Below are 16,674 nucleotides of genomic sequence, written 5' to 3'. Positions count from 1 at the left end.
AATATTTAGCATATTAGAAAGGTGTATTTTGAATGCATACTGGGGTAATAACGTTGACGGGGTAATAATATACAACGTCAGTCTCGATTAGTCTCCGAAACAGATTCAGTTGGACGTTAAAGGCAAAATAGCTGCGAAAAGGGTAAGTATGTGTCATGCCATGCCGGTCGCGCCTGCTCCTCACTAGTGGCATAAAAAAGTAAGTCGATGATAATAATTATAATGATTATTATTATTGTTGTTTCGGGACTACTTGAACTCACGCAGAGGACGCCGTTCGTGGCGGCGTATACCCTTGCCTTTTCTAGCTTTATCAGTGCAAAGGTTTCATGTAATAATTTGATGTTTACGGACAATTAGCCCAAGACAAAACCTATAGAGCCCTTGCAGGCGGGCTACACTCGGTGAGACTTGAGCACCTATAGTTTGTCAGGACTATATACGGACAAAACAGTCTCCTTGTTTAAGGTCCTAGCTTTTGTCCAGCTCCTGTACAGAATACCGGGCAACGTTGTAGAGGTAATGACCCATGATAGACAGTGGAAGAGGTCCAACCCAATGCTTATCTGGCCGATAAGAGGCCGTTAACCCGCATGTGGCCATGGTAGCCTCAAATTAATGTCTGTACAGTGGCTGGCGTTACGACCATGTTTATGCAGCATTCACGCGTATATATTGTCCAATGTGTGATATTGATGACAGATCACAGACGATTATCAGACGCACGGCAACACACACAGGATCATTCGCTTAATTCGAAGACTTATGATCAAAGGGATAGTGAGATCTCTACAATCTGTATAATTCTGTACTAAGCTTTGTGGGATGATACTAAACGGACTTAAATCGCTGTTTGTGGATCGTAGCGTCCGGTTTAATTCAAAGACATGCTTAGGCTGCATCTGTCACCCCACACAAATATTCCGGTCCATAAACAAGGGGTGTGTTTACACGCCAACAAAACGGCTGAGGGCCCTTCGGGTTGCGACCTCCGCATGACCTCGAATGACCATTCGGGAACAACGACATCCTCAGAGACCAAGGACATTAACCTGGACTCTGACGCTTCCTCGACGAAGCCTTGTCTACATACGGGTACATAGGGCCTTTCACGCATATGGATCAAGAGACAAGCTCACAGATTAACAGAAGCTCCCAATTCCTGCTGACATTTGTCAGGAAGCGCCCGCCTGTTTAGAGGAGACTACTAGACTTTCTTTTGGCCAAGAAGACATATGAAAGGAAGACTATGTCCATGACGCCCATTTCCAGTCGATGTCCATATGTTGCAATTATTACCATGTTTAAACCTGTGAAGATCCGGGTCTTCTGTAACCCATACTTGTCGGAGACTAACGGCATCATGTGGCCTGGCTCGCTGACTTGGTTGATGCGCATGGTGTCAATCACTGGATTGTCTGGTACAGACTTGATTATTTACAAACCGCCTTCATATACATGTAACCCGTGAAGATCCGGGGTAGAAAAGGTCTTCAGAAACATATGCTTGTCGTAAAAGGTGACTATACTTGTCGTAAGATGCGATTAACAGGATCGGGTGGTCAGGCTCGCTGACTTGGTTGATGCTCATGATGTCAATCACTGGATTGTCTGGTCCAGACCGCCGTCATATAGCTGAAATATTGCTGAGTGCGGCGTTATAAACAACAAATAAACAAAATTACCATTTTTGTAACTGAGATATTGGCGTTTTAGTCATTAGCTGCTAGATTGATAAACGAAACACTGAGTGGACAGACTAAACAAATGTTTAACGCGTGGATCTGCCTTACTCGCACTGCAATTGTTCCCGTGTCTAGTCACCTTTTAATAAATAAAAGCGACAAAAACGAACAACGATACAGTTATAACTTAATTGTCTTAAATTGAGTTCTTGCGAATATCAGTGAAGGGTTTAACATGTAGGAGGAATACATCTCTCACCCAATATTCCAGCTATATGATGGTAATCGAGTCTGGACCAGACAAACCAGTGATCGATATTGTGAGCAACGATCTACGCCGTCGGGACAGGAAGACAATAATCAACCAAGTAACCGAGCCTGAAGAAGGAAATCCCTCTGATCCTGCTGGAATGTCAGGAATCACGAAGGAGGGAGTTCACATATTCCTGATGGTATGTCAGGAATCACGAAGAAAGAAATCCCTCTACTCCTGCTGGAATGTCAGGAATCACGAAAAAAGAAATCCCTCTACTCCTGCTGGAATGTCAGGAATCACGAAAAAAGAAATCCCTCTACTCCTGCTGGAATGTCAGGAATCACGAAAAAAGAAATCCTTCTACTCCTGCTGGAATGTCAGGAATTACGGAGGAGGACGACCCTCTACTCCTGCTGGAATGTCAGGAATCACGGAGGAGGACGACCCTCTACTCCTGCTGGTATGGCAGGAATCACGGAGGAGGAAGTCCATCTACTCCTGCTGGTATGGCAGGAATCCCGGAGGAGGACGACCCTCTACTCCTGCTGGTATGGCAGGAATCCCGGAGGAGGACGACCCTCTACTCCTGCTGGTATGGCAGGAATCACGGAGGAGGAAGTCCATCTACTCCTGCTGGTATGGCAGGAATCACGGAGGAGGACGACCCTCTACTCCTGCTGGTATGGCAGGAATCACGGAGGAGGACGACCCTCTACTCCTGCTGGTATGGCAGGAATCACGGAGGAGGGAGTCTATCTACTCCTGGTATGTCAGGAATCACGTGGGGTCTTTATATTATTGCTGGTAGTGCATTAATCATGTGTTAGGGAGACCACCAACTCCTGATTGTATGACAGGAATCATGAAGGAGGAAATTCTCTCCTTGTGTTGGGTATGTCAGGAATGCGAACAATTCAGTCCCAAATCATTGCTGAGGTATTTCTTCACCACTTTAATCAACTTTCTATTTCTATTTCTATTCGTGATACGTATTGCCTAACGTTTCTTTGAGGTCGCTAAGCATATTATCCAAGTAGGGTTGTGAAGATGGCGACTGCTAGCAGGGGGTGGCAATAAACACGCCGAAATCTTTCCTTGCTGAGGAACAAGCTGATTAGAGGGGCGATAATGGCAGCTAATCTGCTACTGTCAGCATGGGGCCAATTTGATCTCTGCAGCTACCTCGACGGTGGGAGCGCGCCCTCCCCAGTGTCATCAGCCATAATAAAACATCCTCGCCACTCTCACAGCAGGGGAGCATTGCGACTGCGAAGAGGCCACTATGTCTATATCGTGGTGAAGTGAAAGTGCGGCAATCTGGCTGTGCTGTTCTCATTAAACAACAACCTTAACACGACGTGAAGCAGGACAGAGGCATCTGATACAGATTTTTTGAATATTTTTGCGAAGAAATGTCATCTCTGAGTAGTGTCTCATAAAGACCCTGAAACAAAAATTATCGATATATCACCAAGCAAATCTACAATACTTTGACAAGCCTAGTTGTGTTTTGTTTAAGGAAGCTCTTTTCTGTAATATTAAAAGACAATTTAACCAAAAACAGCTTAACATATTTTTTTTATTTCAGAGACGTACTGTTGGTCGAATTTCAGTGTGAAGATCTTAGCGCTACAGCTAGCGTAGCTTCCAAAGATTAACATAGGCTAATGATAATCGTAGCACTAAGATCGATTTGGAAAGCTGGAACCATGTAGGTGATGGAAACACAAGCCTCAGTGGCAGACATATCTTTCATAGCAAATCGCATGCTGTATGACAAGATGACGACGATTTGTGAACCTCAACCAAGAACTTCTAAACAGTGACATCCCCACTTCCCCCTCAACGACCACTTGCATCCCCTAAGACACTCCACGATCCCATGCGTCCTCCGTGACGCTCCTCGATCCCCGCTTCCCTCTGAATGGACCATTGACGCCTCAAGGACGCTCCAAGACCCCATTCGTCCATTATTGTATGGCGCTCCTCGATTCCCATTTCTCCCTCAACGATCCCATGCGTCCCCTATGCTGCTCCGCTTTACCCTCTCAACTACCCCTTGATAGTTTAAGACGCTTTCGATCTCCTCTTACCTCTCAACGACCCCTTGCTTCATCTAAGACGCCTTTCGATCCCCACTCTCCTCTCAACGATCCTATGCAACCTCTATGACACTCTTCGATTCCTCTTACCTCTCAACGACCCCTTGAGTAGTTTAAGACGCTCATCGCTCCCCTTTACGTCTCAACGACCCCTTGCTTCCTCTAAGACGCTTTTCGATCCCCACTTGCCTCTCAACGATCCCATGCGTCCCCTATGCCGCTCCTCGATCCGCTTTACCCTCTCAACTACCCCTTGATAGTTTAAGACGCTTTCGATCTCCTCTTACCTCTCAACGACCCCTTGCTTCATCTAAGACGCCTTTCGATCCCCACTTCCCTCTCAACGATCCTATGCAACCTCTATGACGCTCTTCGATTCCTCTTACCTCTCAACGACCCCTTGAGTAGTTTAAGACGCTCATCGCTCCCCTTTACGTCTCAACGACCCCTTGCTTCCTCTAAGACGCTTTTCGATCCCCACTTGCCTCTCAACGATCCCATGCGTCCCCTATGCCGCTCCTCGATCCGCTTTACCCTCTCAACTACCCCTTGATAGTTTAAGACGCTTTCGATCTCCTCTTACCTCTCAACGACCCCTTGCTTCATCTAAGACGCCTTTCGATCCCCACTTCCCTCTCAACGATCCTATGCAACCTCTATGACGCTCTTCGATTCCTCTTACCTCTCAACGACCCCTTGAGTAGTTTAAGACGATCATCGCTCCCCTTTACGTCTCAACGACCTCTTGCTTCATCTAAGACGCCTTTCGATCCCAACTTCCCTCTCAACGATCCTATGCAACCTCTATGACGCTCTTCGATTCCTCTTACCTCTCAACGACCCCTTGCTTCCTCTAAGACGCTCATCGCTCCCCTTTACGTCTCAACGATCCTATGCGTCCCCTATGACGCTCTCCGATCCCCTCCTACCTCTCAACGACCCCTTGCCTCTCTAAGATGCTTTTTGATCCCCACTTCCCCCTCAACGACTACTCCTTGCGTTCTCTAAGACGCCCCCCCCCCCTTCCCCCACCCCCCAATCGCGACATTCTCTGACACACCCTGATCCATGTACTACCCCAGCATACCTGTTACATCCCTCACATGTCAGCATCGGCTCCCTGGTGTCGGCATGTGGCCGCTCCGCTACAAGCTAACCTGTTTACATGCCAACAATGTTTTATGCATCTTCATTTCCCACTGTAAATTACAGATTTGCGGAGCATTGGTTTCTTTACCCAGCTCACATTGAAGAGATATAAACGTGTGTTGTTACTGGCATCATTCAGCTTACAAATTAGCAATCAGAGCGATTACTCTGATTTCGCCAAAAACGTTCTTTTTGTGGCATTAAACCTTTGATGTCGACATTAAACAAATGATAAAGGCTCATAAATACAGCAAACATGGCATAAACAAAGTTTTCATGTACTGATATTTTGTCTCAAGAACATCCGGTATCTGTTAAGGTGATTGAGTGAGTGTGGTTTTACGCCGCTTTTAGCAATATTCTTGTAATATCACGGTTTGGGGACACCAGACATTGGCTTAACAATTTTTACCCATGTCGGGAATCGAACCCGGGTCTACAGCGTGACGAGCGAACGCTTTAACCACTAGGCTACCCGACCTCCCCGTATATGTTAAGGACCTACTGACAGAATCGAAATGAGGGGTGGTCGGGTAGCCTACTGGTTAAAGCGTTCGCTCGTCACGCCGAAGACCCGGGTTCGATTCCCGACATTGGTACAATGTGTGAAGCCCTTTTCTTGTGTCCTCTGCCGTGATATTGCTGGAATATTGCTAAAAGCGGCGTAAAACCATACTCACTCACTCACTCACTCACGGGATCGAAATGAAACCAACAGAAGCGCATAAAATCGCCATAGGGGAGCATACAATCATAGCACGAGGAGCGAATCGGGGTACAGTGATACACAAACAGACCAACAAATCAAACATCGACACATGCTCTCACGACCACCATAGCTTACTGGGCGACAGAACCATGAACAGTTCTATCAAAAATCTGAGTGAGTGAGTGAGTTTGGTTTAACGCCGCTTTTAACATTATTCCAGTTATATCGCGGCGTGTCAGCTTAATGTGGGAGGATAGCCCGCAGTGATGCAGGTCTCAGACGTTTACTTCTTCGGTGAAACCCACGAGCACGGGTATGGTGCTGACAAACATAAACATAACATAGAAACATAATCGGGGCGAACCGGGATTCGAACCCACAATCATAGGTTTCTGGCGTGCCCAAGGGACGCAACTCTGCACAGCGAATCGCGGCGCCTTAGACGACTGGGACACCCGTGCCCCCAAAAAATCTGAGACCAGTTAAGATACATCGGTGAACAACTTCTCCATTACAGTTAACGGCGTTTTCGGTGTAGGTTCTAACACCGTTTCCTACACCGAAACGCCGCTCCTAATTATAATAAGTTGTCAATCCATATATTTTATCCTTACTGAGTACTTCAACTTCTAAATGAAGTTACAAATCATGATTGTTCGACATCTAGAACATGATTTTCAGAACCCCACCACCATCAGGAATACCTTACATCAATTTTCAGTTTTAAAGAAGCTGTTAGTACAGTGAACTACGGTTATAACGAACTCAAAGGGACCACTAATTTTAGTTCGTAATAACCGTAGTTCGTTATAAAAACATATGTACATCATGTATACAATAAATGGCCGGGACTAAAAAATAAGTTCGTTATATCGGTCAGTTCGTTATAAGCGCGTTCGTTATAAACGTAGTTTACTGTATATTTAATCCGCTCCTAGTGACTTTAACCCCTGTTTGGACATGTAATTCCGGAGTGTTGGGCACACATGCACGTCCCTGCATTTATGCTCGGTCTAGGTTGTAGTGGGGCATTCGGATATCTTTCACTGCAGTGACATAATGCTCTTCTCCAACAGTGTACACACCGAGGATCTCACGCCGGTAAAAAGACAGGTCAGGAGACATGCTTGCCATCCCACCCAAACAGTCCTGACAGTACACCACGTAGGGTCGCCCTAGACTTGCACAAATCTGTAAGACAATAATTAGTTTAAATCATAATTTCTAGATCATGTAAATATTTAGAAAAAGTTGTCCCTGTAACAGTCTGGAGTCCTTAGAGGCTGTACTGTCCACATATCGAGACTTGCCAGTTAGTGGGACAGAATTACCACTCATCTCTGGACTTTTCTTCAGTACAGCCTTGGAGCAAAGTTAGGTCGCCAACGTACTTTGCGGACGTAGGAAGATACTGACTTGTTTTAGGGGGAGGCGCTGAAAGAAATGGAAGGCAAATATTAAAAAAAAGAAATCAGGTATTTTTATTTAGCAGCGTAACAAATAAAGGAACACCAAAAAAAACATTAAGGCGAGTAAGGCTAAATTCAGGAACAGATATATTTAGTACATTATTAATAAACCTTTCCCATCGGCCGACCCCTGAAATTCAATAAATGACCTTTCTTTTGCAACTATGAAAACAGCCCGATACCGAATAGGGTTATTTCAAAGGCCCCGTTTGTTACAAGTACGCGTGTGTGTGAAGTTAGCTTCAATAAAAAAGAAAAACAAACAGAAAAACAAGGACACTGACATAAATCAAGTGTCGACAGATTTTAGTTTTTTTGTCACAATCCCTAAACGTTAAGAATCCTGACTTCAAACAGCAGCTTCATAAATACATTTCACCTTTCAAAAATATTGAAGCATTTCCGAGCCTCTCATCCCGTTTCAAACGAATCGTTTCCGCCTCGAATCCCGCACAACATTGGGTCGAGTGACCCTGACCGATTGCAAATATTTACGCGCCCGTATATCAAAGAGGAAAGCATGTTTTTACACATCGACAATGCCTCTACCTTTACACATTTATACAAATGCAGGAATCACATATGACAACATTCAGCTCTTTGAACATAGTTCTGTTTGAGACGGCGCCTCGTGTCAATCTGGTTTTAAGGTTTATTTCTTGGCACCAACTCACCTGGCTTCGGTTTTTGCCTGTTATTTTGGCTTAGGACCGTTTCCAGATAAAAATGTTATCTTATTTCGCAGCAAGCATACGGATTTTATTAAAATCGTGTTCGAAAAGAAATAAGGGGAAAGGGAACGCTTGTATTACAGAGAAAAAACATGTGACCGGAAGTGAGGGGAAGCCGATGGGAAATGAACAGCGCCATCTCGCGACACAAAGGGTTTGTAAGTTGTACAAAGATGTAAAAGAAAACTCTTATCCACGTCACAGTGATAAACGAGGATGGAGAGTTGTTTTAAAATCCATAGTTTACCTCAGCTCTAGAAATTAATTAGAAATCCTGAAATTGAGGATTGTTTAGGGCTCCATTTGGATTTTCTTCCTTTTATTTTGCAGATATATATTTTTTAAATAAGATAACTTTATTTCTGAGACTAAATGTCAGTCTAGCCTTGTAAGCGCTCAAACATATTATGATAAACTCACCCACCTGTCATGGCAAACTCATCGACTTGAGAATCTCACCCATCTGCTATCCAATACAATGGGTGGACTAACACACCTGCCATGATATACTCAACCCCATACCATGACGAACTCACCCATCTGCCATGACAAACTCACCCATCTGCCATGACAAACTCACCCACCTGTCATGGCAAACTCATCGACTTGAGAATCTCACCCATCTGCTATCCAATACAATGGGTGGACTAACACACCTGCCATGATATACTCAACCCCATACCATGACAAACTCACCCATCTGCCATGACAGACTCACCCATCTGTCGTGATACACCAATTCACATACGATGGTAAAATCCCACACGTTAACCAGTCCTGACGAAACATCCGCGTAGAATGACGGAATCATCTTCCCGAGGCAAGGGAGTTAAGTTACTATGAAAGTCCAGTTTCCAGCCTTGCCGAACTAGACTTGAATTATGGAGTTGCCTGGACTAGCGAGTCTATGCATAGTCCATTAAAAGTCTCGTAACGATATCGACTTCCGGTTCGTAATCTGTCGTGCAGACTTCGGTCGATTGCAGGATTTGCAAAGCATGTGTACCTCCAATTCGGCATCAGCAGATATTTTCCAAACTTTTTCATGTTTTTAATCAAGGTGCTCAATGATTTTACTCGTTTTATTACAATATAGATTTTGATTATCGATCAGATAGTCTTCACTGGGCGACGCCATTTTGTTTTAAGCAAATGGAAGGGACATAACTTGAAATTGAAGGCTTCATAATCAAATATGTCCTTACTGGAAATAAAAGCGAAAAAACAAATTCCATAATCATAAACACAGATTCCATGGCGTAAAATGTAAAATAGCGGTGAAAAAATAAATGAATTGATAACTGAAAATCAGTGATGACACCAGGTGTTCGCGAAAAGGGTAACAAATTCATCTTACCTACCGGTGGCATCCGCTAGTGGGATGCCACTAGCCTTGCTCCAAGTATCTACTGAAAGAAAATTCCACAGATGTGTAGTAATTCTATCCTACTAATAGGCAAGTAATGACTCCAGTCTCTTATAGGGATAACTTGTTCTTATTATTAACATAATCTAGAATTATGATTTAAACTAATAATTATTGCCCTAGATACTTGTAAAAAGAAATGTCTGCTCAAAACATTGTCCATTGTCTGATTCCGACTATATCATGAACATGTGTTTATGAATAACTAATCAATAGTGATGATGCAAGGCGTACTCGTCACAGACAAAGACGGGGTCAAGTGTTAGTGCGTCCGCCCGACCGCCCGCCCGCAGAGCGGAAGGTCGTGGTTCGATCCCCGGCCGCGCCATACCAAAAGACGATAAACGATTGTACTTGTTACCCTGCCTCGGCATTTTGTGGCTAAAACAAGGACTGGTCGGCTCGGAGTCAGTATACACTCTAAATCTATGTGTTCTAATATAGAACTCTGGACGCGTCCATACGTTCTGCCACAGAATACGAATGTTCTTATTCGGGGAGCAAGTGTTCTATTGCTGAACGCCTGTGATCTTTTGTAGAACGCGTGTGTTCTCTCCTGGGAGAAGTCCATGCACATTAGCAGAGATAATGTACTGACTATTGTTAGACAAATTTAAATTCGACCATATATTTGTGTTTTCGGAATATTTATTTTTGAGAAGAAGAGAGGCTGGTAGATTGGTAAGTCAAACAGAAAATGTGTCATATTTTGAGTTTGATGAATGATAATAGTTTATAAACATGGCATACCTTGTGTTCATAATAACTCATATGTAGCCTGACTAAATACAACAAGAAACATTACTGAAATACAACTCATTGCTAATACATGGAAATAACTTACTTGCATTATGGGACATTTACGTGTATCAGAACACTGGCATTCTGATGGCTAATTTTACCTGGATATTTTATGGGGGCTATGGAACATATACGGTCTATTTGCTGAACACATGCGTTCTCTCCTAGAACGCATGTGTTCTGCTATGTTCTATAGTGATAAGCAGCACACTAATGTTACAGGGGAGAACACGTGTTCCATTAATAGAACATAGGGGTTCTATTTATCTAACTAGCATTCGAAGCTGCCCATGTCCTGTGAACCACATCCGTTATGTGAGAAACTGACGTGACGTAGCATGTATTTGGTGCTACAATTTCCTATCATCTGAGGGGTATCTGTGGTAAGTATCCATCTAGGAATAATTTTGTTTCATATTTAATCCTTACCTAAAATTGTGTAATATTTCGGCGATATATTCATATGCTGATTGCATGCGAAGTAAAACCGGCCCCTTACGAAACTTATAGCAGACGACATATTCCCCGCCATTTTGACCGTCATTTCTGCCATTGTTCCACAAGCATTATTTGCAAATTGTGAGATGAAATCCCAATCCAAACTGCACTTGTGACATTTTGAAAGTTTCCGTTTATTTGAATGATGTTCAAATAAAATGAATATATATTTCAGGTTCTATATGAATCGCCTGAAAGTACGAAGCGGGCAACAAATCTCATGCAACAAATCTCTGAAGATCTAAATTTGGGATCCGAGGGCATGATCAGCATGCATCGACAATGCATCGAATCAGCAGAGAGTAGGGTAAGTATGTAATGAACAAAAAGAATTAAACCTTCACAGGACATGTTTTGGGCTATTTTATGTGAAATATTTTAAAAGAGTCTTGTTGTTTCTATTACAGGTTGCATTGCAGATAATCAGTACCATCCTTGGAAATTATTGCACACAGCACACGTCTACGCAAAGGAGGAAAAGAAACAAGGTTTTTCAGATCAAATAAGAAGGTACTTGTGTATATTTTGGTCTAGTCTTTATCCAAGTAAGTGATAACTTTGTCAAATAACATTTTGGGCAAAACACTTTGCAACCTATAAATAATGAAACAAATGTCACGGTAATCTTGCGTTTACTAACGAACATTTGTTAGAATAATGTCTTATGTAATATGTACGAGTTTGATAACTATATGACTATGACCAAATAAATGTTTGGTGTTGTAGGATGTTGCGGAGTCGTATTTGACATGAAGTTTCCTGAAGCATGCGATGGTCATGTCGCTGTTACGAACAACGTCCTTGGGGATATTTACCCACAAGAAACATCTGCGAAGTACTTGCGCTTCGTGAAAGACTTGACACTTAAGTTATCTTAAGTATGGAAGTATGCTTCACTTTGCTACATGACAGTTTGTAATGTTTCATGAAGAACTCTGACTAACATATTTAAGTGACTTGAATATCCATGATCATGACAAATAAATGTAATAAAGAATTCATGGTTGCAGTTCAGAATTTCGTCCGTGTGATTTTATGCCAGAGAATATGTATGGGTGTATGGTTCATATTCCTACGCCTTGAAAAAACATCGGGTAAATTGTATTCGACAACACACGATGAGTTGTCATTTCAGTACTGTGGAAGTACGTGTCCGAGAACATGTAGTGTTCTGAATCTCGGTCCAGAACACTTTACAGGCGTTCTAAAAGTGTTACATCGTCAGAACACGTTGAAGCGTTCTAAATATGTTTGTAGAACACTCCTGTTCTAGGTCGAGAACATCAACGTTCAGAATATTTTCAGAACACTTGGACGCGTTCTAAAAGTGTTACATCCATGTGTTCTGTCTAGTGTTCAGAAGTAGAACACTTGGGTTTAGAGTGTACTGTGTCTGAGTGGGGTATTCATGTTAAACTGGGGCATGGTATCTCAGTTGGGCAAGCACTATAAAATCGGCATTAGTCTGGACTTGTATACACACACACACACACACACACACACACACACACACACGCACGCACGTACGCACGCACGCATGCATGCATGCATGCAGGCACGTCGCTATATAAGAGCAATAATCTCGCAGACAGTATAACTTTGCCATTTAGTGTGTTTCGGTGTCACATGACGTGTTTTAAACTGCCGTGACCGAAACCGTTCACACGATTGACCTCTCCTTTTTTGCATGAATAATATACAGCAGAACAAACAGTGAAACGTAGCCTCAAAGGACAGTCAGATGTCAAACGTCAGACTTTGAAAGATGAACTCATATGTATCACTGTAAACGATCCTAATGATGCAGGTTAACTCAACTCGAGAGAGTCATCTCTGCCCCTTAGTATCGTCATAACTGTCTCTCGGGCCTATATGCCGCTGGGTAGCCCTGTGCTTAAAGCGACTCCCCACATAGACATACTGTTTGTTTGTTTGTTGTTTAACACCGCACTCAGCAATATTACAGCTATATGACGGCGGTCTGTAAATAATCGAGTCTGGACCAGACAGTCCAGTCATTGACATCATAATCGATCCACGCAAATGGGATACGATGACATGCATCAACCAAGTCAGCGAGCCTGACCACCCGATCCCGTTAGTCGTCTCCTACGACAAGCATAGTCGCAAGCATGGGTTGCTGAAGACCTATTCTAACCCGGGCACGTCGGTCTGTAAAGTAAACCAGTGATTGATATTAAGAGAACTATCCAATCCTGCGGGTACGATACGACAAGATGACGACACGATTAGGTTTGTGGGGGACATGTTTTTAAACCCTTGATGCCTACGGGAACCATTCGGTTTGCCTTGTTGAGACATCAATGATACAACAGACGACGTACAAGGCAGCTCACTTTTATTTGTTTGCGACCAATCACTCACGAGGCAGTGGCCCAGTGAAAGTTCGTTTGTTAAACGCGCAGATATGGGTTCGAATCTGCCTATGTGCTTTTTATGAGTCCATTTTTGGTATGTCCCGTGAATATTGCTAACAGTCGCGTACAACGTTGTTATCGTATCCCTCTGTGGTACGACTGGTGGGTATTATGTAAACCGTCCTTATAATTGGTTAATGGTGCATGGAATTAATACGTTGCCCTGAGCATCTGTTACCGCTGAGACTGATATATCCCGCACGATATTGTAAAATTGACGTGTTTGGTACCATTTGTCATTTTGATGTCGTAAATTGACATAGCTCCATCACTATTAACACTTGCGCTTCACGACTATCGTATTCCGGAATTGACCGAACCCACTTGCGGTGACCTGTTATGTCACGAAACGAGCAGACGACAATACATTGATGAGGCAGAGGGTGACGCGGGGTCGAGAGTTATAGTCATTTAGCACATCATTTCAAAGGTCATCAACCCCCAGTTCAGTGTCGTCTGCGCTGTCTCGTGTCTGCGACACAGAAATCTGACAGTCCCATTTTGGTAAGCCTCACGATAAACGTTACATGCACGTGCAGATTACATGGGGCATCCTGGCACCACCATGGCACGGGCAATCTGTCACTGTCTGTGCAGTCAAATATCAAATATTTCACCACTACTGTCCCGACTACATTTTGACAGGTAAAAAACCAACGGCTCCTCGGTGTCTAACTCCTGAAACTGTTCCCCACCAGTGTCAACGAACCCATTTCCAATCAGTGTCAACGAACTTATTCCACGACATTGTGAACGATTTTATGTAAACGTGCCTTCGAAATATAATTATGTTCTTAGCAGAATGTTTGAAAAGTGGTCGCATGCCAGAATATTCGTTATTCTACAGTTACTTCTATCTAAAATTATATGACAAAGTAAAGATAATATATAGATAACAACTTCTTTATAGAAATAGGTTCTGTCCGTGTGTGCGCGTGTGCGTGCGTGCGTGCGTGCGTGTGTGTGCGTGTGCGTGTGCGTGTGCGTGTGCGTGTGTGCGTCCCGAAATCGTTTCCGGAGCATAACTCAGAAACCGTTAAATATTTCTCTACGAAACTTTGCTTGTCTATCAGACTCATGCTGAACTGGTGCCTTTTGCTATTTAGGTATTTTATACATTTTTATTTTTTACGTTTCCATGGCAACAAGTTGGACTTAGGTTCTATAAGGGTGCAGTTCGTTTCCGGAGCGTAACTCAAAAACCGTTCAATAATTTCTTACAAAACTTTGCATGTTTACCAGACACATACTGAACTGGTGCCTTTTGCTATTTAGGAGTTTTATAAATTTTTATTGTTTATGTTTCCATGGCAATAAGTTGGATTTAAGTTTTAATATAGGGTGGGTTCACTTATAGAGTATAACAAATAAACTGTTAAATATTTCCTTGTCAAACATTGCATGTCTATATATAAAAGACATACTGAACTGGTGCCATTTGATATTAAGGAGTTTTATAAATGTTTATTTTAGAATTTCCATTGCAGCTATTTTGACATGGCCTAAGAGAAATGTTGGCTCAGTTACCTGGTTTTGGACCATAACGTGTTAAAATGGCGGGGAATATAGATGACTTCGTCGACTGTACGCTTGTTTATGTAAAGGCGACGTCCTTATACCGTTGTCAAGCAATGTTTCTATACCGAAACGTCGCCTTTACAGTAAATAAGGAAGTTGTCATCCATACATTATCTCTACCTTGTCATCCGTCAGCAACTAAGTAATGCCTATCAAACAATTGAAATTGTATGGATTCTTATCATTAGTGTTGAATTTGGATATAAATAATCTAAACACCTATATATAATGTTGTGATCGTAAATCCACTGTTTACGTTTATATTTGTGTAGATATCATTTCGATATTTGATTCTTCATCATAACATCGGTAAGACATGTGGACATTGTGTTGCTTTAGTGAATCTATTATGATTTAAAAATATATTTTGTCTCCTTTTAGATTAAAGATTCGCTTTTCTTTGTCGGGATATTGGAGTGTTGGTTTTTTTCTACAGTGAAACCTCGTTAGTTTGGACCCCGTTAATCCAAAAGAACCGTTCTCTGGGCGATTATTGTTGGGAACGCTTATATACAGTTTCAGGGACATTATTACTTACCAATCATTCTGCTGGACTTTGTTCCGATACGAAATATATTTTTAATCAGCGCTTGCAGAGAAACAATATTTTCTCCGAAGACAATATTTTTCAGAGCAACCAGCATGTCCAGTGACAAAATACCCCTCCCCACAGGGGTTTTGGGTACAAATTTTATTTTCAAAAAGGAAAGCGTGGTAATTACAAACAGAGGAAAGCAACGCATGTCACAGTGTCCCTCCGCACTAACCTATTTACTTTGTCAATGTTCGTACTTCTGTTGATTTGCACACCCTATATGAGGAATGCTGGAGCTGCCGTTGAGAACGTGCATGTAGTTTTTCTTCTTTCAAGGAGCAAGGAATAGTAATAAAGTGATTATATTTATTGATATTGTTTTATTCATTGTGATATTTCTGTAGAAACAATTGAAAAAAACACCAGTACGTTCATGTGATATATGACAGTATGTCTGTATGCCTTAAACAAGAGACAAATGCCATGATTCCATCTGAACAACCATCTTGTCTTTTTAGTTCAGCTTTTGACGACCTGTGATTAGGCAGTGTTCCCTTGGGTGAATCTGGCATCCAGGACAGGAGTGTTGTATCATTTACTCACACTGTTGACTGTGGCCTCCACTTGCGCCCCTGCCCCCTGGCAGTAGTTTGTGTAATCTTCTGCTTCAAGTGTTCACGGATACCCTCAGTGCTCTGCAGGGTTAGTTCGCCAGGCCTGACATGTGTCAATCTGACACGTTCTGTACTGTCGGCTGTGCTTTCCCGCCTTTTGCCATTTGACGACCATCACGACATTTGCCCAGAGACCGATGAAGCCATCCTAAATTAGACCACTGTTTGCTTTGCTTTAATCCAGTCCTACCATGACAAAAGAGTTGGGGGATCACTCGTTGTTATTCGTAGCGTTCATCTCAGTGACTGTATGGCGAAGGTTGGAAGCTCAGTGGATGTACAGATACAACGACCTATATGCTATATTTGATCATCGTTTCTACTTACAATCATCATGTTACCCACCACTCCACCTTCCTTTAATGTCTTCCAAATCATTACTACTGTCTCTTTGCGGAGATCTCGCTGACAGCTTCCCAACGTTTCCACCTTAGTATATTTCTTCGGAGATCTTGCTAGCTGCCCAACGGTACCACCTTTGTATTTTCTGAGATCTCCTTGCCAGATGCCCAACATTGTAACCTTTGTATATTTCTACGGAGATCTTGATTTGTCCAACGTTTCAACCTTTGTATTCATCTACGGAGTTCTCCTTGCTATCTGCCCAACGTTTCAACCTTTGT

General features: G+C 42.7%; 1 long non-coding RNA gene across 3 annotated transcripts; it reads left to right on the top strand.

Moving 5' to 3' along the window:
- Positions 1-9,945: 9,945 nt before the first annotated feature.
- On the top strand, positions 9,946-11,840 carry LOC124131541. 3 transcript variants are annotated; one of them, XR_006860669.2, is made up of 4 exons: positions 9,946-10,208; positions 11,002-11,133; positions 11,234-11,336; positions 11,553-11,840. It is a non-coding gene; the product is annotated as an uncharacterized LOC124131541 (long non-coding RNA). The 3 variants fall into 3 exon arrangements; XR_006860668.2 differs by lacking the exon at positions 9,946-10,208 and adding an exon at positions 10,241-10,711; XR_006860667.2 differs by lacking the exon at positions 9,946-10,208 and having other exon boundaries at positions 10,243-11,133.
- The last annotated feature ends 4,834 nt before the right edge of the window (positions 11,841-16,674 follow it).

Source organism: Haliotis rufescens, unplaced genomic scaffold (assembly GCF_023055435.1).
Source record: "Haliotis rufescens isolate VD_foot unplaced genomic scaffold, xgHalRufe1.0.p SCAF_3, whole genome shotgun sequence".
Lineage (NCBI taxonomy): Eukaryota > Metazoa > Mollusca > Gastropoda > Lepetellida > Haliotidae > Haliotis > Haliotis rufescens.
This window is presented reverse-complemented; position numbering and strand designations above follow the sequence as displayed.